The sequence below is a fragment of the Bufo bufo genome, chromosome 6, assembly GCF_905171765.1.
Source record: "Bufo bufo chromosome 6, aBufBuf1.1, whole genome shotgun sequence".
In the NCBI taxonomy this organism is placed as follows: domain Eukaryota; kingdom Metazoa; phylum Chordata; class Amphibia; order Anura; family Bufonidae; genus Bufo; species Bufo bufo.
The window spans coordinates 409138898-409164643 of NC_053394.1; the positions used below are offsets into that span (position 1 = coordinate 409138898).

Consider the following 25746-nt stretch of genomic DNA (forward strand, 5'->3'; position numbering starts at 1 on the left):
GGAGCAGACAAAAATAGCCGAGCCCTGGCTTGGCAATTTCAGTCAGGCCCATAGAAGTCAATGGGAACAGTGGCGGGTCATGCGCGGTGTGCTCCTATTCACTTCTATGGGGACAGCGCTTGATGGTGGCCGGACCAGAGTCCTCCAGCCACCACTTTGGCCCGCTCGGTTCTCAATAAAGGTGCTGATCCCAGCGGTTGGTCCTGCACCTATAAGACCCAAATGTCTCAGACCAGACAACTGCTTTAAGTGCTTGTGATTCATATATACAAAGATTATGAAAAGTATATCACTAGAGAGGAACCAATTTCTTGAATTTTTTTTCAGGTGTAATTCTGAAGAATCAGTCAGAAGAGGGAACAAATACATTTGACCAAATTCGAACCTGCTCCCATTGGCCTGATAATCTGTGTATGACTCTCTGGCAGATCTACTCCTTGGCATCAGCTGGAGGTGTGTGACTATGCCACCTGCCACACTGAATACCCTGCACTGGAGGCTGGACAAGACAGTACACATATCAAACTGGGCCAGTTCCAGCCACTGTTCCAATCTCCCTCCCAGAAGTCCATGGAGTCAGGGGACAGGCTATGTGCTTTTGCTGATATGCGTCAGGTTGGCACAGCACGTAAAAAAACTTCCATCACATTAAGAAAACTAAATTGGCTGCTGCTGTGCCTTCTGAGACTTATTGTAGGGGTAGCACCACCAGAGAGGGCGGGAGGTGTCTGACTCAGCCAGGTTGGATATGGGACTCCTGGACAGAAATGCAGGTGACAGGCATCAGTAAAACCTTCTCCCCTTTTGCTTTGATTGCAATGATCTAAAAATATGACTATCCAGTAGTCATCACTTTGCTTGATGCTAACCATATGCTTGGCAGCATGTAGGCAACCAAGCATGCAGTTTGTCATGCTCACCACCATGCCTGAGGACCCAGTTATTTAAGACCCCTCTGCAATGGTTGGTCATGGCCAATGTCATTGTCGTCATCATCATCATCATCATCATCATCATTAGCAGCAGCATATCTATCATACCGAGCACCAACCTCCTTCCCTAGCTGTGCCTAGGAAAACGGTCTCCCTGTACAACAAACTTCTCCTCCTCCACTTCCTCCTTTATGCGATTTCATCCGTCCAGGTTCCTATCAGTTGCAGGATCCCCAGAAAGCTGTGGAGGTTGTTGTTCTTCCTCTAGTCCTTGTTGCATCAGCGTGAGCATTTTTTTAAAAATAAATAAATATCAGGATGATGCCATGTTAATGCTTGTCCCTACTCTGGTGGTCTCTTCGAAGGGGTTGAGTATGCAACACAAGCCCCTGATGAGCTACCACTGCCTGCGCTCAAAATAACATATGCTCTGCTGTGGTGGTCTCATGCATCATGTAAATCATTAATCTCTTTACGCTGCTCATAGCAACGCTTCAGCATATGTAAGGTGGAATTCAAACGGTACAAAGGCAGACCATTTTGTCACTTCGCGTTCAGAAGGGCCTTTTTAGCCACATAAGAATGGGTGGACAGTCCCCTGGATATGACCAACACCTTTTGCAAGCCATGTTTTTTAAAGAAATTGATGCACCATAAATTTATGATGTGTGCCATGCAGGGAACATGTGCTATTTCCACCAAATCAAGTGCAGCCACAATGTTTCTGCCATTGTCACCAACTGCGTTGTCCAGTTGTAGATGGAGGAGAGAAATCCAGCAGGAAACTTGCTGCAGATTACCAACTGATCTATGTAGCTTCTCTTGCCCAAGCTCATCAGCTTTAAGACAACATGGCAATGTTTCAGTTTGCACAACGAAAAGGAGGTAGAAGAAGCGGAAGCATCAATCTGCTCTGTTTTTGTTTGGGATAGGAGGATGTCCATTGAGGAGGACGTGGATAAGCCCCTGGTGTAGGGTACCAGATAATCAGCAATTTCAAGCTGCAGCATGGTGGCCAAGACCATACAGCGGTTTAAGACGACCGGTTCCACTCTCACACGAGCTCATTCTGGTCACTGGAAATTCAACATGGCACTTCATGGCAAAGAAATCTCTGAGGATCTGAAAAAAAGAATTCTTGCTCTAAAGATGGCCTAGGCTATAAAATGATTGCCAACACCTTGAAACTGAGCTGCAGCACGTTGGCCAAGACCATACACAGGATTAAGAAGACAGGTTCCACTCAGAACAGGCCTCGCCATGGTCGACCAAAGAAGCTGAGTGCACATGCTCATCTCCATATCCAGAGGTTGTCTTTTCAAAATAGATGTGTGTGGTTATGGAGTGGAGGAGGTTTCAAGTGGCAACCTGTGAAGCTCTAGTGAACTTCATGTCCAAGAGAGTTAAGGCCCTGCTGGAAAATAATTGTGGCCACACAAAATATTGACACTTTGAGCACAATTTGTCCATTCTCACTTAGGGGTGTAATCACGTTTGTTGCCAGCGGTTTAGACATTAGTGGCTGTGTGTTGAGTTATTTTGAGGGCACGCCAAATTTACACCGTTATACAAGCTGTACACGGACTACTTAACATTGTTTCAAAGTGTCATGTCTTCAGGGTTGTCCCATGAAAAGATATAATAAAATATTTACAAAAATGTGAGGGGTGGACTGACTTTCGTGAGATACTGTAGGTACCAGCACTAGATCTTGATGATTTGCTTGCCCAAATGCATTCAGCATGGCAGAACATTCCTCATATACCTCCCCAATACCTCTGCGAAAAAATAAAGCACTACACCCCAGGTCGCCCCCTCCGGTCAGCTAACCAGAACCTCCTCCATATCCCCAAGACCCGCTACAAATCAAAAGGCGAACGAAGGTTCGCAGTCCAAGGACCCCGGCTATGGAACACTCTACCTGCGGAGATCCGCTCAGAAGAAAACCATCTAGCCTTCAGTAAGAAGCTCAAGACCCACCTCTTCTGAAAGCACAGGCGGTCAAGGGCTGCAAAAGCGCCTTGAGGCGATTTAGTTCGCAATTGTAGCGCTATATAAGTTATTCATTAATTCATTAGTAGGATGCCAAGGCGTGTAAATGAATGTATTTATGCACGTGGCTCTCATACTCAATACTGAATAAAGCGAGAGGTTTTGATTATTTTGTTTTCGCTTTTTTTATCATTAAAGGGATTCTCCAAGATTTTCCTCAGCATAGATCATCAATATGAGATAATCAGAGGTCGGTCCCTGCACTCCCACCAATCAGCTGTCTGAGGAAGCCTCAGTGCTAACTGGAGGTTCAGTTAATACAAAGCCTCCTCACAGCTTACCAAGCACAGTGCCGTCTGTTGAATAGTGGCTGTGCTTGGCATTGTATATCACCTATAACGCTGTCACATTTCCATCCATATTTATTAGAATTTTAGCTGAATCGGTGAAAATAACGCTGAAAAAACAGACAGAAGACACAACCTAAAAATGTAACATAAAATGGTATCATCCAGTGAAGGAGTAGAATCTGTGAGTCTTCTCTGCTTTACTTAGTGGTCACTACTCACCTGGGCGGTTATCTGTAGGAATGTCCTCTGTACTCTGCTCATCACCCCAAACATATGTCTCTGTAGGATTAATATTGTTCAGATCTTCAACCGGAATAACAAGCTGTGAAAGAAATATTGTAGAAGTCATCAGACAATTGGAGAAGTCGTGTGGAAGGTTTTATATGACCTGAAAAGACGACCAAAAATGACCCGACAGCAGGAGTTATCTGACCCAAATATCTGCAGTTCTCCTGTATAAATCCAATCTGATTGCTTTGTTATTCCAACCAGTTTGCAATGCAGGGAGAGTAGCCCTTATATTCCATCCCTAACATTAAATTGTGTATATACCATTACATTGTATGTATATAACATTACATTGTTTGTGCACCTGTTGCCCTTGCTGGCCGCCCCAGGACGGTGAAGCCGGTAAGCCAAAGTTCTTTCGGTCCATGGCTTGTTTACCTCCTCGGAATGGGCATAATCATCTGCTCTGCTGCAGCCAATGACTGGATTCAGGGGTAACATGTCCACAAGAAACACATCACCACTAAAGCCAGTTACTGGCTGCAGTAAAGTAGGTGACCATGCCTGTGCCGGCGAGGAAGCAAACATTTACTGGAAGATGGACACACAGGAGCTGGCACACAACTGGAGCTAAGGGTATCAGGTACGTATGACTCTTTCCATAGCAGAGGCAGCGGAAACATGTAAAAAGTTACTTATTTCTGAACAAACCCTTTATTGCTGTCTTCCTGTTCTGTCTACCAGTTTTGGGATGACTGCAGGCATGAAGATACTGTACCTAGTATAAGGGACATGGGAGAACACAGGAGAGGAGAGAACTGATTATCTATCATCACTAGAACACCCTGCTTATCACTGTATATAGTAAAAGGACTGGAGAGAACACAGGAGAGGTGAGAACTGATTATCTATGACTACTAGATTATTCCTGATTATTACTGCTCTTAGTGTATGGACAGGAGAGAACACAGAAGAGGGGAGAACTGATCATCTATCACTACATTCCTGTTTATCACTGTCTATAGCAGGGCTGGCCAACCTGCGGCTCTCCAGCTGTTGCAAAACTACAACTCCCAGCATGCCCAGACAGCCTACAACTATCAGCCTACAGCAGGGCATGGTGGGAATTGTAGTTTTACAACAGCTGGAGAGCCACATGTTGGCCAGCCCTGGTCTATAGTATAAGGACACAGTGGTGTAACTAGAGTTCTTTAGGCCCCAGGGCAAACTTTGGATTGGGCCCCCACCCTCCCCATTATATGTCTGAATGGGTTCTAGTACACTGCCACTGATCACTACACTGTAAGGCTTCCTACAGTGTCCTAGTAGCTACATGTCCCCAGCAATAATAATGTCCTGGTTGTGTTACCAGTATTAAAGAGGACCTGTCACCGCTCCTGACATGCCTGTTTTAATAGCTTCATGCATTTTTGAGTCCAGAGGGGAAACAAACCAGGCTGGTGTAGTGAGCTGCATTTATATTTATATAAGGAGATATATAACGCGAGTTTGACCGCAATGCGTGGTTGATTAAGTGTGGTTGCGTTGTGGCAGTAAGTGAGGCCCATAGAGTCTCTCAACTCTTTCTATTACATAGGGTGTATAGGACACCGGCTTTGCTGTTTAGAATGGGTTATCGGTCAGATGATACCTGTCAGCGATGTGGAGCTCATAACGGAGACCTGGTTCACATGATATGGAATTGCCCGAGACTTCGGCGCTATTGGATAGATGTTCGGGAATTAATTAACACTGTATATCATGTGCAGATTGATTTATCCCCTTTGGTATATTTACTAGGTCATATGGGAGATATCCCAGTCTCTAGTGAATTGAAACTGGCTATCCTGAGAATATTATACCAAGCCAGGAAGCTGATAGCTTTCTATTGGATTGCTCCTGATCCTCCACTCTTATCGCAACTGATAAACAAAATACATATACTAGTCAAACTAGAAAGTTATGTGTACCAGAAAAGAGGGAACAATAAAAAATTTAATAAAATATGGTCTTTGTGGATAGATCATTACAATGTTTTAGTCTAGTGTCCTAAATGTTACAATGTAGCGGGAAAGTGGATCTTTGAAAATTGAATATTACCCTACATAGTATTGCTATAGTAAGCTGTAGTAAATGTATGTGAGAGTAATGAATGCTGTGATGGTGAGATGTGGGGAACCTAATGAAGGACTTTACCCTGCTTTCATGGACGTTCTGTGACCAATAAGAAGACATAAAAAAAAAAAAATAATGAACCTTTGAACTTTAATCTATATTGTTTATTATATTGGCTGCAAGAATGGGCTGGGGAGGGTGGATATGGGTGGGATTGTGGGAGGGACGGGGAGGGGTTTTTCCTATTTTGTTGTACTGTTAACTATAAAATGCTATAAAATCAATAAAAAATATTTGATTTAAAAAAAGTGTGGTTGCGTAAGTGTGTGACTTAAGATTAAGTGACTTTAGATTCAGGGACTTCAGTGGGGGACTGCAATTAGCCAGTTTCTTATTACTACATTGTATTGTATTTTTTGCTTTTGTGGTGTAATCCCCATTTAGTATGTGTTGCACAATTGACAACGCAGTCCAGTGCACATCTTGCATGATGTATGCAGTCCTGGAACAGCCGTTCCAGGGTGTATTTCTTTGTTCAAGATGTGAGCAAATTACCCGTTTGGAATCGCTAATCGAGTCTCTAAACGGGCAAGTTGCAACACTGAGAGGCATTGACAATTTGCAAAAGAGTTTGCTTCTCACCGAGCAAGCACTCTTTGGGGTAGATGAGGGGGAGGGTGACAGAGAGGAGGCTGAGGAAAGTGAGGTAGCTAGCTGGGTAACAGTTAGAAAGCGGGGTAGAGGGAAGAGTGCCAGGGAGGCTAGCCCTGATCTGGCACACCCCAACAAGTTTGCACGTTTGGCAGATGAGGGGCATATCAGTCCAGGGACGGCACTGCCGCAGCCGGACACTTCCTCTGCCAGTCAGGGGAATGTCATCTCCGGTAAGCAGGGGACCAGGAGAGCAGGGCAGGCCAGACCAGACAGGTGCTGGTAGTGGGAGACTCAATTATTAGGGGAACAGATAGGGAAATCTGTCACAAAGACCGTGATCGCCGAACAGTGTGCTGTCTTCCTGGCGCTAGAGTTCGACACATCGCGGATCGGGTTGACAGATTACTGGGAGGGGCTGGAGACGATCCAGCGGTCATGGTCCATATCGGAACCAATGACAATGTTAGGGGTAGGTGGAGAGTCCTTAAAAATGATTTCAGGGATTCAGGTCAAAAGCTTAGGGCAAGGACCTCAAAGGTAGTATTTTCCGAAATACTACCTGTAACACGGGCCACACAAGAAAGGCAGCGGGAGATTAGGGAAATTAACAAGTGGTTCAAGAACTGGTGTAGGATGGAGGGGTTTGGGTTCCTGGAGAACTGGGCCGACTTCTCTGTCGGCTACAGGCTCTATCGTAGGGACGGGCTGCACCTCAATGGGGAAGGGGCAGCTGTGTTGGGGAAGAAGATGGCTAGAAGGTTGGAGGAGTGTTTAAACTAGGGACTGGGGGGAGGGCAATTACACTATAGAAGGGGAAGATAGTGCACATAGAGACCAGGGGCAAGGTAGTGGGACTGGGGGAGGAATGGAAGGAGGGACTAGAACAGTTCAGAAGGAAAGGTGTAGGGTAAAAAATATACATAAACCTCTCAAATGTATGTATACTAATGCCAGAAGCCTGACTAATAAAACTGGTGAACTGGAATTAGTGATGTGTGAGGAGGACTATGATATAGTGGGAATAACTGAGACATAGCTGGATGATAGCTATGACTGGGCGGTTAATGTACAAGGTTACAGTCTGTTTAGAAAGGATCGTCAAAACCGGAGAGGGGGAGGGGTTTGCCTTTATGTAAAGTCCTGTCTAAAGCCCACATTCCGTGAAGATATAAGTGAGAGACATGAACATGTGGAGTCACTGTGGGTAGAGATATATGGAGCTAAAAACAACAATAAATTACTAATAGGAGTTTACTATAAACCACCTAATATACCAGAGTCCACAGAAAATCTACTACTAAACGAGATAGACAAGGCGGCAAATCATAATGAGGTGCTTATTATGGGGGACTTCAACTACCCAGATATAGACTGGGAAACTGAAACTTGTATATCTCATAAAGGAAACAGGTTCTTGGCAATAACCAAAGACAATTACCTCTCCCAACTGGTTCAGGACCCGACTAGAGGGATGGCCATACTGGACTTAGTATTAACCAATAGACCTGACAGAACAACAGACGTGCAGGTTGGGGCACACCTGGGAAATAGTGACCATAAAGTAATAACCTTCCAATTATCATTCAAAAGAGCGTTTCTACAGGGAGGAACAAAAATACCAAACTTCAAAAAAGCTAAATTTAGCCAACTAAGAGAAGCCATAGGCCTAACTAACTGGGACAAAGTCCTCAAAAATAAAAATACAGCCACAAAATGGGATATCTTTAAAAACATCCTAAAATCTTATTGTGAGAGGTACATACCGTATGGGAATAAAAGGTTAAGGAACAAAAAGAAACCAATGTGGATAAACAGAACTGTAAAGAAAGCAATAAATGACAAAAAGAAAGCATATAAAACACTAAAACAGGAGGGTAGCACGGAAGCACTGAAAAACTATAAGGAAAAAAACAGAACATGTAAAAAACAAATAAAAGCGGCCAAACTAGAGACCGAAAGATTAATTGCCAAAGAGAGTAAAACTAACCCTAAAATGTTCTTCAATTATATAAATGTTAAAAAGTATAAATCTGAAGGTGTCGGTCCTTTAAAGAGTAATGAGGGGGGGAGTCGCAGAGAGCGACGAGGAGAAAGCAAAGCTGTTAAATATTTTTTTCTCCAGTGTATTCACTGAGGAATATAAACTGTCAGATGAAATGCTGAATGTTGAAATAAATTCGCCATTAAAAGTGTCCTGTCTGACCCAGGAAGAAGTACAACAGCGACTTAAAAAGATCAAAATAGACAAATCGCCAGGACCGGATGGCATACACCCCCGTATCCTAAAGGAATTAAGTAATGTCATAGCCAGACCCTTATTTCTGATATTTGCGGACTCTATACTGACAGGGAATGTCCCACAGGATTGGCGCATGGCAAATGTGGTGCCAATATTCAAAAAGGGTCCAAAAACAGAGCCTGGAAACTATAGGCCGGTAAGTTTAACATCTGCTGTGGGTAAACTGTTTGAAGGTTTTCTGAGAGATGCTATCTTAGAGCATCTTAACGGAAATAAGCAAATAACGCCATATCAGCATGGCTTTGTGAGGGATCGGTCATGTCAAACTAATTTAATCAGTTTCTATGAGGAGGTAAGTTCTAGACTTGACAGCGGCGAATCAATGGATGTCGTATATCTGGACTTCTCCAAAGCATTTGACACTGTACCGCATAAAAGGTTAGTATATAAAATGAGAATGCTTGGACTGGGAGAAAACGTCTGTAAGTGGGTAAGTAACTGGCTCAATGATAGAAAACAGAGGGTGGTTATTAACGGTACATACTCAGATTGGGTCACTGTCACTAGTGGGGTACCTCAGGGGTCAGTATTGGGCCCTATTCTCTTCAATATATTTATTAATGATCTTGTAGAAGGCTTGCATAGTAAAATATCAATTTTCGCAGATGACACTAAACTGTGTAAAGTAATTAACACTGAAGAGGACAGTATACTACTACAGAGGACAGTATACTACTACAGAGGGATCTGGATAGATTGGAGGCTTAGGCAGATAAGTGGCAGATGAGGTTTAACACTGACAAATGTAAAGTTATGCACATGGGAAGAAATAATGCAAGTCACCCGTACATACTAAATGGTAAAACACTTGGTAACACTGACATGGAAAAAGATCTAGGAATTTTAATAAACAGCAAACTAAGCTGCAAAAACCAGTGTCAGGCAGCTGCTGCCAAGGCCAATAAGATAATGGGTTGCATCAAAAGGGGCATAGATCCCCAGTGATGAGAACATAGTCCTACTACTTTACAAATCATTAGTCAGACCACAAATGGAGTACTGTGTACAGTTCTGGGCTCCAGTGAACAAGGCAGACATAGCAGAGCTGGAGAGGGTCCAGAGGAGGGCAACTAAAGTAATAACTGGAATGGAGCAACTACAGTACCCTGAAAGATTATCAAAATTAGGGTTATTCACGTTAGAAAAAAAAGACGACTGAGGGGAGATCTAATTACTATGTATAAATATATCAAAGGTCAATACAGAGATCTATCCCATCATCTATTTATCCCCAGGACTGTGACTGTGACGAGGGGACATCCTCTGCGTTTGGAGGAAAGAAGGTTTGTACACAAACATAGAAGAGGATTCTTTACGGTAAGAGCAGTGAGACTATGGAGCTCTCTGCCTGAGGAGGTGGTGATGGTGAGTACAATAAAGGAATTCAAGAGGGGCCTGGATGTATTTATGGAGTGTAATAATATTACAGGCTATAGCTACTAGAGAGGGGTCGTTGGTCCAGGGAGTTATTCTGATTGCCTGATTGGAGTCGGGAAGGAATTTTTTATTCCCCTAAAGTGAGGAAAATTGGCTTCTACCTCACAGGGTTTTTTTTGCCTTCCTCTGGATCATCTTGCAGGATAACAGGCCGAACTGGATGGACAAATGTCTTTTTTCGGCCTTATGTACTATGTTACTATGCATTCCCCATGTAATAGAAATTCTGGAGAATCTATTCTTATGGCTCTATGTTGCGTCATTCCTTTATTATTCCTGCTAGAAGTTATGAATGAATTTGTATTAGTCTTCAGTAAGGGTACAGAGGGGCGGTCACCAGTTTAGGGGGTGTACCTGCTCAGTCTAAAAATGGCAATACTGATTGGATAGAGACAAACTGTGCAGGTACACCCCCCCCCAAATGGTTACCGCCCCTCTGTACCCTTAATGAAGGCTAATACCAATTTATTCATAACATAGTAGAAATAATAAAGGAATGACACATCATAAAGCCATAAGAATAGATTCTCCAGAACTGTGATTACATGGGGAATGCATGAAGCTACTGAAACAGGCATGTCAGGAGTATTGAAAGGTCCTCTTTAATAATACCTTTGACAGTGCCTTCAGTAATAGAAATGCCCCCCATACTTCCCCCAGTCCACAATCCCATCCTCTTTGTCCTCAATAATAATTTAGCACTTTTTCATGAGCCAAGGAGAACTGTGGCCAACTACTACTACTCCTGGCCGGTACTGATACCGCTGCTACCACCCACATTCTAACTCTGGGAGGACGAGTAGAGATGAGTGAATCGAATCCCACGAAGGGCCGCCAGCCTACATCTTGCTTGAAGATCTCGGCCGAAATCCCAGGTGGCGCGAGATTACGTCATCACGCAGGACAGCTTAATGATGTAATCTTGCGCCGCACAGGATTTCGGCCGAGATCTTCAAGCAAGATGGCGGCGACCAGCCTGTCGCGTGCAAATGGAGGCAGTAAGTTTATAAAATTAACAATGAAAAACAAAATTAAATCACTCAGATGCCGCGATATTGTATGAATGCGGCATCTGAGGGGTACAATGACGAGGGCAGCGCTATCGCAGCTCCCCGTCATTGCACCCGCTACTTACAAAAAGCAAATTTTGTGAAATTCGGGGCATCAGCTGAATCAAAATTTGCTCATCTCTAAGGACGAGGCATGGGTCTTTCGTTTTGTACTCTCCCATTTTCCAGACATGTTATTATGAGGCCTATAAATGAATAGTCAGGGGTTTGGTACACACAGATTATGAAACGGTACTAGAAAAATTGCAAGTGTGTTTTCTATAATTTAAAGACAGAGGCTCAATTATAGAGTAATTAAACTTCTTTTTTTTTCACATAGACTGTGCAAGTGCATAGTTATAACTTTTCTTTTTTTTTGCAGGTTTTCTTTTTCAAAACCTCAAGTTTCTACATAGGTTTATTGCCAGCACAGCACCCAAATAGCATTCTGCTGCTATGCTGAACAAGTGCACATTATTGGAAGGGCATTATATTTATGTTCTCTTACTAATGTACTTCATTCACCGGTTCCGTTCTCTTCCCTGCGTAAATTCTACACAAAAATCATGTGGTCCAGTCCCTAAATGTCACGACCATGGTCATGCTTGTGACTCCTGTATCCGCATGCTGTTGCCTGCGGTCTGGTTTGGTTGTTCAGCCACAGGTGAGGGCCGCTAGTATGTTGCCTCACTTGTGGTTGCCGCTGGCAACATTAGGTATGTGGCAGTCGAGCCGCTGGAGCTGGTTGCTAGGCTGCTCGCTGTCATTGCATGCGGTTGCACCTGGCAACCTGTCTATTAGGTGTGCCTTGTGTTTGTTTGTTGTGCACGAGGTTTTTGTATGTGTGCACGTCCCCTTTAAGTGGCTGTCTTCCCTTCCCTGGTGTGGGAAGGGTTAATTCTCTTCCTAGTGTGTGTGCACTGGGTGTGCCTGTGTTGGTGTGGTTTCATGGGCTATTTAGCCTTAGTTGAGAGCAGAGGTCTGAGGGGTACTTCAGCCATGGTTAGCTGGAGTCTTCCTCCTGGTTTATATTCCATCTGCCAGTGAGGGCCACCCTTGTGGTCATAAGTTCATGTATGGTGTTTAGTAGATGTTTGTTTGGTCTTTTGTTATTGCAGCATATGGTTTCCTGGGTTCCCATGTGATGTCTGTTGTGTGCGGTGTCCTTTGTGTTGTTGTGGACAGCAGCACTTGTACTTGGGTTCCAGGTTGTGTGTCTGTGGCAGGTAAGTGTGGTACTAGTCTCACTTACCTGTCATTGCCATATGTCTGTTTATGTTCCCCTGTCTTTGTAGCTTGGCCAGTGAGACTCCTGCATCTAGCAGGAACAGGTCGTCTTACCTTGCTCCTAGTCTAGAGCCATCCTGAGGGCTAGAAGGGACTCCATGGTATGAGCCCTCCCACCATCAGGGTCGGCTCATACGGCTAGGAGACAGGGTCAGAATTAGGGATTGATAGGAGGTGACCTGCTCCCTGATTCCTGTCCTGGCCTTGCACTGACCATCCATCTGCTGATACCGCACGGCTGAGGGTTTTACCCATCCTCAGCCGTGACACTAAACTTATCAACCACTGCCCATTGCTAAATAAATTACTAGTTTTGGTGGCTCTGCAGTGGAGCGCTCGTCCCCGCTACAGTCACATGTTTCCAGTTCCATGCAGTCACGTGGTATAGATACAGTTGAAGCAGCTCACGTATACCATGTGACCGCATGCCACTATAAACATGTGACCGTAGCGGGGACACGCCCTCCACGGTAGAGGGGATCTTGACGAAAAATGAAGGAGAGGATTGATAACCCAAAAAATTGTCCCTGTACAGGGTCACCATTATTGAGATAAAACATAACATTTACTATTTATGCTAAAAGGAAATACAAGTGTGATCCATTAAAACTATCAGGGTCCTTCTGTCACTATTATGTTATGTCCTAGGTCTAGTGGTCTCTGTGTGGTCTGGCTGCAGGTACCTACTGGATTCTTCCAAAATAGCAGATGAGTGCTCGATTTAGTGAATACTCGCTTTAGTGAGGAGTCATACATAGTGGAGAATGTCCACTCCTGAGGTCTCCCCTTACTCCTTTTCTACTCCCCTAAGCGGGGGAAGGAGAGGAGGGGAAGTAGGTACGTTCAGATCACACATACACACTCCTATCAGAATCTAGGTCTGGAGAGAGATCTCCTCCACTGCTGAGGTCTTACTGGATCTGATTAGCTTAGCCTTGATTTGCTCATCTATATTCTGAAGGTAATCATTTCAGGGACTTATTGTATAAATATGTGCTTTCCGAGGTTATTGGATAATGTAGGAATGAGATCTTCAGCAGCATGCTATGTTTAGGGACATAGAGAAGACAAGGAGGAGTAGCTGGTGGGGAGGGAGCTCTCAAGAGGGATCTGATAAATGATGCTGTAATCCTGTAGTTCACAGGACGTCAGCCACACAGGACAGACTGATCTCCTGTCTGACAGGACAGCAAGCCTCGGACTGGTGGTCAGACTGGAGATCACAGGTATCCATAATAATCAAAGGGTATAAAATGTACGGATGCATCTGAGCATATAGAAAATTGCTGGTGAGTTGACATTTGTGCTGATGAAAATAATCCTATACTGCTTTCCCAATGGTTCCCTGGCCCTGGGGGGCTGCACTATTGGCTGGGAAAACAAAAGGCAAGTGCAGGTTTACAATAAAATGTGGCAGGTCCTTGAGCTTCCCCTTAGCACAACCCAAACTCCCCTGATGAAGCCAGCGCCCTGGTGAAACATGTAGGGAGGGTTTGCTCATGGGCATCTTTTTTAGGCAGGGAACGGCTATTCTACCGTTGGCACGGGATAGTGCTTACTGACAGACAGACGTACAGAATCTACCTCCTGATGGAAGGGAGTGTGGGGGCAACTTTAGAAAACTGCTGGTGAGTTATAATTATATGTGCTGATGAAAATAATCCTACATAGCTTTTCCAATAATCAACTTCCAATATTATATTATACTCTATGAAAGTAAGAAGGGTGACTTGTATCTAGATGTGCTAGAACGGAATCCGTGATATAGAAACATAGAATGTGTCGGCAGATAAGAACCATTTGGCCCATCCAGTCTGCCCAATATACTAAATACTATGGATAGCCCCTGGCCCTATCTTATATGAAGGATGGCCTTATGCCTATCCCATGCATGCTTAAATTCCTTCACTGTATTTGCAGCTACCCCTTCTGCAGGAAGGCTATTCCATGCATCCACTACTCTCTCAGTAAAGTAATACTTCCTGATATTACTTTTAAACCTTTGCCCCTCTAATTTAAAACTTTGTCCTCTTGTAGCAGTTTTTCTTCTTTTAAATCTTCTCTCCTCTTTTACCTTGTTGATTCCCTTTATGTATTTAAAAGTTTCTATCATATCCCCTCTGTCTCTTCTTTCTTCCAAGCTATACATGTTAAGGTCCTTTAATCTTTCCTGGTAAGTTTTATCCTGCAATCCATGTACCAGTTTAGTAGCTCTTCTCTGAACTCTCTCCAAAGTATCAATATCCTTCTGGAGATATGGTCTCCAGTACTGAGCACAATACTCCAGATAAGGTCTCACTAGTGCTCTGTAGAGCGGCATGAGCGCCTCCCTCTTTCTACTGGTAATGCCTCTCCCTATACACCCAAGCATTCTGCTAGCATTTCCTGATGCTCTATGACATTGTCTGCCTACCTCTTAAGTCTTCTGAAATAATGACCCCGAAATCCCTTTCCTCAGATACTGAGGTTAGGACTGTATCACTGATTTTATATTCTGCTCTTGGGTTTTTACGCCCCAGATGCAATATCTTTCACTTATCAACATAAAATTTTAGTTGCCAGATTTTTGACCATTCCTCTAGTTTTCCTAAATTCTTTTCCATTTGGTGTATCCCTCCAGGAACATCAACCCTGTTACAAATCTTTGTGTCATCAGCAAAAAGACACACCTTACCATCGAGGCCTTCTGCAATTTCGCTGATAAGATATTAAACAATATGGGTCCCAGAACAGATCCCTGAGGTACCCCACTGGTAACAAGACCATGGTCTTAATATACTCCATTGACTACAACCCTCTGTTGTCTGTCCCTCAGCCACTGCCTAATCTATTAAACAATATGGGAGTCCAAGCCTAAAGACTGCAATTTATTGATAAGCCTTCTATGTGGGACAGTATCAAAAGCCTTACTAAAGTCTAGATAAGCAATGTCTACTGCACCTCCGCCATCTATTATTTTAGACACCCAATCAAAAAAATCAATAAGATTAGTTTGGCATGATCTCCCTGAAGTAAACCCATGCTGTTTTTCATCTTTCAATCCATGGGATTTTAGATGTTCCTCAATCCTCTCCTTAAGTATGGTTTCCATTAATTTCCCCCCTATTGATATCAGGCTTACTGGCCTATTGTTGCCCGATTCCTCCCTACTACCTTTCTTGTGAATGGGCACAACATTTGCTAATTTCCAATCTTCTGGGACGACTCCTGTTACCAGTGATTGGTTAAATATATCTGTTAATGGTTTTGTTAGTTCGGCGCTGAGCTCTTTTAATAGCTTTGGGTGTATACCATCAGGCCCCTGTTACTCATTTGTATTAATTTTAGACAGCTGACTTAGAACCTCTTCCACTGTAAAGACACATGCATCAAAAGATTCATTAGTCTTCCTTCCTAACTGAGGTCTTTTTCCTTCATTTTCCTTTGTAAAAACTGGCCTTGGTACTGCCACCCTAGACTACAAAACCCTTGAAGATAATGATGCATTTATATCCTGATGTTCATGTTTAAGCTGACAATCCGAGCACAACTATGGTTGACAGTTTGTAGTATTGCATGGTCCCGGTCGAGGACCTCTCTTTTGTGGCTGCACAAGAGTTGTGCCACTCTTGTGCAGCCACAAAAGATCTGCAGCAGTTCACAGGGGAGGCCATTTTAAACGTCTGTACAGGCAGAAAATTGTGAGAATATCCAGACAACATGTATTGTCTATGGTCAGCTGTAATCCTGCCATCTCCACCTTACTCATTATACAAGGATAAATCATATAATACTGGTGGATAAAACAAGACCGAACACAATATCTTCACAGCCTTCTACAGATCATCGGGGACATTTCATGAGACCTTATCTCTATCTACCTGATCATCTTGTGGGACATTGTGATGTTCTTCTGAACCATCCTGTGGAAGAAGAGGACTGGGACATCTCTCCGGTGTTCCTCTATTCTTTACTGTAGGAAACACATCCAGTGACTAAATTAATTTCTTGCATAAAGATAATAAGAGGACGCCTTTAGTCATGTCTATTACCTGGTGATGTGAGAGGCCAGTGATCCTCCTTCATGATGTCCTTGTAAAGATCTTTGTGTTCTTCTAAATACTCCCACTCCTCCATGGAGAAATAGACGGTGATATCCTGATACCTTATAGGAACCTGACAACACAATGATACAGTCATCACCCAGATCCCTTCATAACATTCCTATATAATGTCCCAGCAGTGTCACCTCTCCAGTCAGCAGCTCAATCATCTTGTTGGCGAGTTCTAGGATCTTCTTTGTATTGATTTCCTCATGTATCAGGAGGTGAGGTGGGGGCCCCGTGATAGGGCTCAGGGTTCTTCCCGTTCCTTCAGACACAGGGGCCTGACAACGCTCACTAGAGGTCTTCTTCACTACTGTGTAGTCCTGGTTATGGAGAGACACAGTAATAAATATCACTCCATACATCTCCAGAGTCCCTCACCTCTCCAGTCATGTCCATTTGATAGTAACATAGATAAGATGATGTAATGTGACATCATCAGAATCTCTCACCTCTCCAGTAAGCCAGAAGAGGATCTCTAGGGTGAGATTTATTATCCTCTCTGCCATCTTGTCCTTGTCCCTATCCATCCTTGATGGGTCAATCAGGAAAAGGATCTTATATAGAAGAGATCCACTGAGCGGATCCTATATTGCAGGAACCTGAATGGAAAGAAGAAGAGACTATGTAAAATCCTACAAAATCCCATGTAAAATACAATTACTGGAGATAATAAGACGAGACATCGGAGGAGATAATAAAGTTTAGATTATGTGTGAGGTCAAGGCAGTTTCATGGTATGTCACACCTTCACATGACCCTACATCCAATGTAAGACGTCATCAGTGATGCCACAGCACGTGACCACCATAGGCCTCAATGGTCATGTGATATACATACCACCATCAGAGCTCCAACCAATATTGTCGCTGCAGTGATGTAAACAGACTGAAGGAGACCACAGGAGCCTCAGTGCTGGAGCAGTGGAGGATTCTAAAGGTCCAATCAGGGTAATCGTAAAATGCTGCAGAATATGTTGGCGATACATACATAAAGATTATTATTGTTATCTAGACAGACATTGAGTTGGCAGATTTGGTTTTTGGCAGCTCCTCACGACCACAAAGATGTTGTAGTTTAATAGGGAAATCGATAGCTAGGCCAGTGTATTCAGTGTCCACTCCAGTCCTGAAAGACTCATCTGATCTCTGCTGTAAGGACAGCGTCCTGACAGCACCCCAAAAAGACTTTTTTAGGGCTAGTACATCAGTCTGCTTTATTTTTCCTCTGTAATCTAATTGCAGTTGCCTGCCAGCGTGTGTGTCAGGCTCACAGCGTATACTGTGCCCACTTGCCCAGTGCCACCACTCATATCTGGTGTCACAGTAGCTTGCACTTTAAAAAAAAAAAAAAACTTTTTTGACTGTAATATAATAGCAGCTAGTTGTCTGCAAGCGTGTGTGACAGGCCTACAGCGTGTACTCTGCCAACTACTGCCAGTGCACAGTACCACCAGTGCCACTTATATCTGGTGTCACAGTAGCTTGCACGCATAGTACAACTAATCTAATCTAAAAAAAATGACAGGCAGAGGCAGGCCACCCCGCAGGGGCCGTCGTGGTCGTGGTGCTGTGATTCCCTTTGGCCCTAGAATAATGCCCAGTGTTCAGAGGCCACGTACCCTGAACTCGAAAAGTTCTGAGGACATAGTTGACTGGCTAACACAGGACACCCAATCTTCTACAGCTTCCGCTCGGAACCTTGACGCACCATCCTCCTCCAGCTCAGCTTCGGGCACCTCTCAAGTTACCACTCACCCGCCTGCCGCCACCACAAACACTACCACCACAGCTGTTTCACTTGATGTGTCAGAGGAGTTATTTACACATCAGTTGGAAGAATGAGTGATGCGCAACCATTATTGCCAGAGGATGTAGATAACAGGGATATGTCTCAGTCAGGCAACATTACACACATGGACGTACGGTGTGATGATGATGATAATGATGTTGTACCTGCTGCTGCTTCCTTTGCTGAGTTGTCAGATACAAGTCAAGCGGTTGATGATGACGATGTGTCCCTGGATGTCACGTGGGTGCCCGCTCGAAGAGAAGAAGAACAGGGGGAAAGCTCAGATGGGGAGACAGAGAGGAGGAGGAGACGAGTTGGAAGCAGGGGGAGGTCGTCGCAAGGAGCTAGTGGCACAGTCAGACAGCATGTATCGGCACCCGAGGTCAGCCAGACAGCACGCCAATCAACGCATGCTGTTGCCACCACCAGAATGCCGTCATTGCAAAGCTCAGCAGTGTGGCATTTTTTTTTTGTGTGTCTGCCTCTGATAACAGCGATGCCATTTGCAACCTGTGCCAAAAGAAACTGAGCCGTGGGAAGTCCAACACCCACCTAGGTACAACTGCTTTGCGAAGGCACATGATCTCACATCACAAACGCCTATGGGATCAACACAGGAGTACAAGCAGCACACAAACTCAAAGCCACCATCCTCCTCCTGGTCCAGCATCTTCAGCCACATCAACCACTGCTGTCCTCCTTGCCCCCTCTCAACCACCCGCCACTCCGCCTCTCGCCTTGAGCAGTTCCTGCACATCTGCCCACAGTCAGGTGTCTGTCAAGGACATGTTTGAGCGTAAGAAGCCAATGTCACAGAGTCACCCCCTTGCCCGACGTCTGACAGCTGGCTTGTCGGAACTCTTAGCCCGACAGCTTTTACCATACAAGCTGGTGGAGTCTGAGGCCTTCAAAAAATTTGTAGCTATTGGGACACCGCAGTGGAAGGTACCCGGCCAAAATTTCTTTTCACAAAAGGAAATCCCCAACCTGTACTCTATTGTGCAAAAGAAAGTCATGGCATGTCTGGCACACAGTGTTGGGGCAAGGGTCCATCTGACCACTGATACCTGGTCTGGAAAGCACGGTCAGGGCAGGTATATCACCTAGACTGCGCATTGGGTAAACCTTCTGACGGCTGCCAAGCATGGAATGCGTGGCTCTGCAGAGGTGTTGGTGACACCACCACGACTTGCAGGCAGGCCTGCTGCCACCTCCTCTACTCCATTCTCTTCGCTAACCTCCTCGGCTGAGTCCTCTTCTGCTGCTGTGTCTTGCTCCACATCAACTGCACACCCCCAGCTCCCCAGGGGCTATTCCACATCCCGGATACGACAGTGTCACGCCGTCTTGGGGTTGACTTGCATGAAAGCAGAGAGTCACACCGGACCAGCACTCCTGTCCGCCCTGAACGCACAGGTGGATCAGTGGCTGACTACGCACCAACTGGAGATCGGCAAAGTGGTGTGTGACAACGGAAGCAATTTGTTGGCGGTATTGAATTTGGGCAAGTTGACACATGGCACATGTGTGTAATCTGATCGTACAACGCTATGTGCATAAGTACCCAGGCTTACAGGACGTCCTCAAGCAGGCCAGGAAGGTGTGTGGCCATTTCAGGCGTTCCTACACGGCTATGGTGCACTTTTCAGATATTCAGCGGCGAAACATGCCAGTGAGGCGCTTGATTTGTGACAGCCCGACACGTTGGAATTCAACACTCCTAATGTTCGACCGCCTGCTCCAACAAGAAAAAGCCGTCAACGAGTATTTGTATAACCGGGGTGCTAGGACAGCCTCTGCGGAGATGGGAATTTTTCTGCCACGTTACTGGACGCTCATGCGCAATGCCTGTAGGCTCATGCGTCCTTTTGAGGAGGTGACAAACCTAGTCAGTCGCACTGACGGCACCATCAGCGACATCATCCCATTTGTTTTCTTCCTGTAGCGTGCCCTGCGAAGAGTGCTGGATCAGGCCGTAGATGAGCGTGAAGAGGAAGAGTTGTGGTCACCATCACCACCAGAAACAGCATTATCATCATTGCTTGCTGGAACTGCAGCAACGCTGGAAGATGAGTCTGAGGAAGAGGAGGAATGTGGCTTTGAGGAGGAGGAAGACCAACCACAGCAGGCATCCCAGGGTGCACGTTGTCACCTATCTGGTACCCGTGGTGTTGTACGTGGCTGGGGGGGAAGAACAAACCTTCAGTGAGATCAGTGAGGACGAGGAACGGGACATGAGTAGCTCGGCATCCAACTTTGTGCAAATGGGGTCTTTCATGCTGTCGTGCCTGTTGAGGGACCCTCGTATAAAAAGGCTGAAGGAGAACGACCTGTACTGGGTGGCCACGCAACTAGACCCCCGGTATAAGCAGAAAGTGCCTGAAATGTTACCGAATTACCGGAAGTCAGAAAGGATGCAGCAGTTCCAAAATAAATTAAAAAGTATGCTTTACACAGCGTATAAGGGTGATGTCACAGCACAACGGGAATCTAACAGGGGAAGAGGTGAAAGTAATCCTCCTCCTACCACGACCACGCCGGCAAGGACAGGACGCTTTACAGACGTGTTGTTGATGGAGGACATGCAGAGCTTTTTAAGTCCTACGCATCGCCACGGCCCTTCGGGGTCCACCCTCAGAGAACGACCGACAGGTAGCAGACTACCTCGCCTTAACTGCAGATATCGACACTCTGAGGAGCGATGAACCCCTTGACTACTGGGTGTGCAGGCTTGACCTGTGGCCTGAGCTATCCCAATTTGCGATAGAACTTCTGGCCTGCCCCGCTTCAAGTGTCCTGTCAGAAAGGACCTTCAGTGCAGCAGGAGGTATTGTCACTGAAAAGAGAAGTCGCCTAGGTCAAAAAAGTCTAGATTACCTCACCTTTATTAAGATGAATGAGGCATAGATCCCGAAGGGACTGACAGTGGGGGATGCATTTGACTAAAAAAGGCCTGATGAGATGAGCTGCCTTGGGCTAAAAATGGTATACACGCTGCTGTATTTTATCTCTGCATGCCGGATGACTTGCGTGACTTATCCGCCACCAACTAGGGTTCAAGCCGCAATGTTTTAGGGCACTTTCTGCCTGGAAAACATACATTTTTCTGGCTGCTGCTACAGCAGCGGCTGCAACAATACCTAATTTTTCAGGCATGTGTACATGCCTAATTTTTCTGGGCTATGGTGCTGCACTGTGGCTGCAAAAACAAAACAAAAAAAAAGGCACATACATGTGTAAATTCCCCTTCGTGATCGTTACCTTGTTGTGGTGCCAACACACCTCTATGAGTGTGTTGGCAATGTTGGCACACCCCAGATGATAAGGTCTTTGCTTCATTGTGAACAGACCAAAAGCGATCGGCTGGATAATTTTGCATATAAAAAACATAAATTTTCTTTGTGATCATCTAAGGTGATCATTAAAGCCTACTAGGCCACCAATGGGCCCACACTGCAGAATCATTGTTTTCTGGCTCACTTAACTGTCACTGAACTACCTCAGCATGACCAAAGGCTTTGAAAAACCCCTATCGCCTGCAATATCCCAAACGTGCGCACGAGCACAGTCATCACTACACCAAGATTGACGCATATTGGAATAAAATTTATGTCATGAGTGTGTCAACTATTGACAACTCTTTGCGGTTGTCTAAAATCTATTCCATACACGTCCCCTGATAGGGGACGTAACAGGGATTAAACTGATGGGAATAGTACTACTTAACATACCACTCATATTGGGATTGCATAGTACATTGCACGGCGCACGCGCCGTGCCCCAAATTGGAAGTAAAAGGACCGACCAAGCATCTTTTTCAATCTCCCGATTCCTAAAATCTATTCCATACACGTCCCCTGATAGGGGACAAAACAGAGATTAAACTGTTAAGAACAGATTTTTTTTTTTACAGCCTCTGCGGAGCTGGGTATTTTTTTGGCCGCGTTACTGAATGCTCATGCACAATGGCTGTAGGCTCATGCGTCCTTTTGCGGAGGTGACAAACCTGGTCAGTCAAACCCAAGGCAACATCATCGACCTCATCCTATATGCGTTTTTTCTGGAGCGTGCCCTGCGAAGAGTGCTGGATCAGGCCGTAGATGAGCATGAAGAGGAAGAGTTGTGGTCACCATCACCACCAGAAGCAGCCTTGTCGTCGTTGATTGCTGGACCTGCGGCAACGCAGAGAGAGGAGTCTGAAGAAGAGGAGTCAGAGGAGGAAGGTGGCTTTGAGGAGGTGGAAGACCAACCACAGCAGGCGTCCCAGGGGGCTTGTTGCCACCTTTCGGGGACCCTTGGTGTTGTACGTGGCTGGGTGGAGGAAGAGACCTTCAATGACGTCAGTGAGGACAAGGAACGGGACATGGCTAGCTTGGTATCCAACCTTGTGCAAATGCAGAGTTTGCGGTTGTGCAAATGGACTGTTTGCGGTTTTTTGCGGTGCGTTAAACGGGGAGTTTGGTCTGTCACTGTAAAGCGGGCATAACCCTTGCACTACCTGAACGATACAACATCATACCTGATCGTATACACACACTGGATGTTTTAAATCACGTTATTCCAAACAATTTAGGAATGTTAGGTGATTTATGCCCTTTATGTATTAAAACCCGACTCTGCGTCAACCACGTAATTTTCCATGGGAGTTTTGCCATGGATCCCCCCCCGGCATTCCACAGTCCAGGTGTTAGTCCCCTTGAAACAACTTTTCCATCACTATTGTGGCCAAAGATTCACCTGCCTATTAAAGTCTATGGCGGTTCGCCCGTTCGCGAACATTTGCGGAAATTCACGTTCGCGAACGGAAAATTTTATGTTCGCGACATCACTAGTCACGATCACGTGACCAGTGCAGGAAAGGATGGCGCTCTGCAGTGAAGAGAAGTCCTTAGGAAAAAGCAGTGGCGACGTCTGCTACATATAGAGAGGTAAGTGAAGGGAAGGATGGTTCGGTGTGACAGCCAGAGTAATGCTGGGGGTTGTGGTTATTTTACTGGGACTGTATGTTAGGGCTAAAGAGAGGGATGTTATTTACATGGGACTGAATGTTGAAGATGGCTGGTACAGGGTGATGTTTACATGGGATTGCATGTTGGAGGCGGCTGGGGAGGGGGTGATGTTATTTACATGGGAGATTTATATTGGAGGGGCTGAGGATTTAAAATTTCTGATTAGACTAAAGGGGGGAATATAAATACTGGGGGCACTGCAGAGGGAACTATAACAGCAGGGGGCAGTATAAATACTGGGGGCTATTCTACTAATGGAGGCACTCTTGAGGAGCATTATTTCTGTAGTGGGCATTATTACTACTGAGGGCACTCTAGAAGGGAATTACTATTGGTGGGACTTTGAACAGCACTAATACTATGGGGGGCATAGCGAGCATTTTCCGGTTTGCCATCTTGTGAGTCTATGTTACTAGGGATGGATCTTGCCTGATAACAGGCAGCGGACGGCAACTTATGTGGAAGTGAGAACCCAGTGTGCGAGATGTTACAGCTTTTCCAGGTGGATAAATGTGGTGAACCAAAAGAGAAAGCCAAAATTAGTACTTACCGGTAATTCATTTTCCATGAGATCACCACGATGGCCATACAAGGAGATTGACCCCTGACCTCTGTAGGGGCAGGAAGCAAAGGTAAAAGGTGGTGGATACACGCGTGAAAAAATAAAACAGGAGAAGATATTAATTTATATCAACCCCAAAGTAACGAAAAGGGAGGGAAATACGGGCCGTCGTGGTGATCTCATGGAAAATGTATTACCGGTAAGTACTAATTCCGGCTTTCCATAGCATCACCACGACGGCCATACAAGGAAATATACCAAATATGAATTTTGGACAAAAAGTCCTTCAGACTGTGCCCCCCCCCCCCGCCTTAAATTCATATCGGTTTTTTTTAAAAGGTCCAATCTATCATGTTTGGCAAAAGTATGGATGCTGGACCAATTGGCTGCCTTACAGATCTCCTCAAGGGAGACACCCGCTCTTTCTGCTTGACGACATTGCCCTAGTAGAATGGGCTTTAATATTATCAGAGCAAGATAGATTCTGTAAGGAATAACAAGAAGCGATGGTAGCTTTGATCCATGTGGCAATGGAGGACTTGGAAACCTTCTGACCCTTGTTTCTTCCTCCAAACTGGATAAAGAGGCAGTCTGACTTCCTGAAATCTTTTGGGGTTTCTAAGTAATCAAGAACTGCCTGTCTAACATCAAGCGAATGAAGGATAGATTCCCAATCATTTGACGGGTTGTTAAACAGTGAAGGTAGAGTGATTTCCTGGTCTTTATGAAACTTTGAAACCACTTTCGGTAGAAAACACAGATTTAGTTTTAGAATTATCCTGTTGTCCAGGACCTGTAGGTAGGTGATGGCCACCAGGAATGCGGTTTTGAAAGATTTTAGTTTCAAGGAGCAGTCACTCAGAGGCTCAAATGGAGAATGTGATAGTCCCTTAAGGACAATATTTAAATCCCAGGTGGGGACATGGGACCTTAGTCGGACGTAACCTCGTTATTGCCTTCATGAATCGCCTTATCCACTTATGATTTGCCAATTCAATGTCATAAAAGCAGCTGAGGGCTGATACCTGGACTGAGTGTAGATGGTCTCAACCCCATGTCAAATCCTTTTTGTAAGAAGTCCAGAATTAATTGGATACTTGGAGCGGAGGTATTTGGCGGGGGTAAACCTGACCACAAGCAGAAACGTTTCCAGATTTTCAGGTAAATTGAAAAGGTGACCTTCTTTCTGGAGGCTTTGAGGGTGGAAATTACTGCATCCGATAATCCCTGATGCCTTAGCATCTGGGTATCAGGATCCAGGCTGCTAGGTTGAGGAAGTCCGGGTCTGGGTGAAGAATTGGACCTTGGTGAAGGATATCTCTCCTCTTTGGCAGGATCCAAGGATCCTCGCTGGCAAGGTTCCACAAGATTGGGAACCAGCTCTTTTTTGGCCAGTAGGGCATTACTAGTATGACTGAAGCCTTGTCCTGAATGATTTTCTGTACCACCCTCGTGATTAGTGGAAGAGGAGGGAAGGCGTAATAAAAACCTCGATTCCATCTGAAAGAGAATGCGTCCAGAATTTTCGAGCTGTCTCTGGGATTTAGGGAACATAAAACTGGCAATTTTGAGTTTACCCGTGTGGCAAAGAGATCTATTGCTGGTCTGCCCCATTTGTCCGTCATCGTCAGGAAAACTTCCTTGTTTAAAGACCATTCTGAGTGGTCTATCTTTTTCCAGCTGAGGTAGTCTGCTTCCACATTTAAGGACCCTTTTAGTTGGACTGCAGACACTGAATGAACATTCGCTTCTGCCCAGATGAAAATTCTTGCCGACAAATCTAGCAGGCTGCTTGATCCCGTGCCTCCCTGATGATTTAAATATCTTATCACTGTCGTATTGTCTGACAGGACCCTTATGTGATGGCCTTGATGAGGAGTTTTGGCTTTCTTTAGAGTTTCCCAGACTGCCATCAATTCTCGAAAATTTGACGACTGGAGACTGATCGACTTTGGC

General features: G+C 45.0%; 1 protein-coding gene and 1 long non-coding RNA gene across 2 annotated transcripts in view; both read right to left on the reverse strand.

The window, feature by feature from the left end:
• Positions 1–25746, reverse strand: part of LOC121005801 (zinc finger protein 850-like) — a 1060224-nt gene that overhangs the window by 649422 nt on the left and 385056 nt on the right. The gene's annotated exons all lie outside the window — the stretch shown is intronic.
• Positions 16697–25207, reverse strand: LOC121004561. The gene is made up of 3 exons (XR_005779758.1): positions 25197–25207; positions 16881–17030; positions 16697–16751 (listed from the first exon to the last, which is right to left on the reverse strand). It is a non-coding gene; the product is annotated as an uncharacterized LOC121004561 (long non-coding RNA).